Consider the following 2,027-nt stretch of genomic DNA (forward strand, 5'->3'; position numbering starts at 1 on the left):
CACGAGAGAAAGCAGATGGAACTGCCACGATAGAACGCAGACAGAACTGATGGAACTCTCGAAAGAGAGCGAAAACTATATGATTTCTTCATGAGAATAGGTAAGCAGCGGATGACAACGGTGTTTGATCATTCAACTCAAAATAGGCTAGTCGGTGAGGTGAAAAAGCATCGAAGGAGTGACAAAAGAAGAAGAAGAATGACATAAAAAAAATACAAAATCTACGGTGATTTCACCACAAGGAAAACAACCTATCCTCTTCAAGGAGGATACCATGGCTCTGATACCATGTTAGAAACAAGAGACCAAACTAAAGAAAGTGTTTTGTGTATATTTCGGTCTAATCAAACGTATAATATACAAGGAGTATTTATAGGTGCTAAAAGAATTAAAGTAATAAAAGCATAGAATCCTACAATTAATATATAGATATGCTATATAAATATAAACTATACTAATTGATCCTAATTATATTCTAACAATGATGTTGTAGCAATGGAGGGGAAGAGTTCACAAATTCAAATTTAGGGTCAATTTTATCGGCGGATTTACTGTTGAAAAAATTTGTCATAATGCACATCCTGTGACCAAAACGGCGCGTTTCATTTAATTACCTTTCTGTTGGATTTTTTTGTTCCTAAATTCGACGGTAATGATCTCGCCAATTTTTTTTTCCTCTAATTATTATCGACAAATTTACCATCAGAAAACACAAACCCGCCACTAACCTTCGACGCGAAATCCGATGATAAATTCAATGATATTCAATGTTTTTATTGTAGTGAATGAATTTTTGTACTCAAGAAAAACTCAAAGGTGAGATTGTTAGGCATAAAACCAGACTTATAGCAAAATGCTACACTCAATCTGCTGGTATTAATTATAATCAGGTGTTTTTTTTTGTCATCAAATCAGTAACCATACAGATAGTGTTAACTTTAGTTCTCTATAAAGGCTGAAAGATTTGGCAATATAATTTTTATAATGCTTTTTTTAATGGTCTGCTTACTGAAACCATTTATATGGCCTAACCACCAGGTTTTACTCTAATCCTCATCTTATATGCAAATTAAATAAAGCTATTTACGGGTTGAAGTAGGTACCTAGAGCATGGTATTTTACTCTTACTGTTAGAAAATATGGCTTTCAATCTGCCAAATTTGATCCTTTCCCATTCACCAAGGTCACAGCAATATCAAATCATCAATCACATATATTTTAATATATGTGGATAATATGCTTATAACAGGTAGTGGTGAGGAAAAAATTCTAAACATTGTTAAGCAATTAAATTCAACTTTTTTGTTTAAAATTTAAACTACTTTTTAAGGATAAAAGCTGTATACAACAGTGACAATATTATTTCCCTAAATCAATGTAAATATATTACTGAACTACTTGCAAAGGCAAAAATGCAACATTTTAAATCTGTGACTACATCTATGATTACTTTTGTAAAACTAACATCCACATGTGGTCCATCATATGAAGATTCAACACTTTATAGGTCATTGATTAGAGGATTACATTGTTACAGTGACACGACCTAATATCACATCATATGAAACAACGCTCCTCCAACTCCGAATGATTGTTGCTACCTATTTTATTGCAAAAAATTTTATAATACATGTCCCATCACTCTCTTTAAAAATTTAATTTTTAAGTATTTTTATCAAATGAAATCATCTTTAGTGGTACTATATTAATTTTGTTTTTTAATAAATAATTTTGTTAGTAATCTAAATATTTATGGAAAAAAATAGTAATTTTTTTTATTGTCTTTCTAAGATTCATATCAAATAAAGTTATATCTGAACAATTACATTTTCTATTTTTTTTGGATAATTATTACGTTCAATTATTCGTCTCTATAGTGTTATTAAATTTATACTTAGGTCCTTATATTTTTTTTAAATAGATTCTTACACTGCTTTTAATTTTATAACTAGATTTTTGTCAGCGTAAAAAATATTAAAATTTACATAAATAATTTATTATTTCTTCTCATTGTCTTTCTAATTGGT

This window comes from Arachis ipaensis, chromosome B09 (genome assembly GCF_000816755.2).
Source record: "Arachis ipaensis cultivar K30076 chromosome B09, Araip1.1, whole genome shotgun sequence".
Classification (NCBI taxonomy): Eukaryota; Viridiplantae; Streptophyta; class Magnoliopsida; order Fabales; family Fabaceae; genus Arachis; species Arachis ipaensis.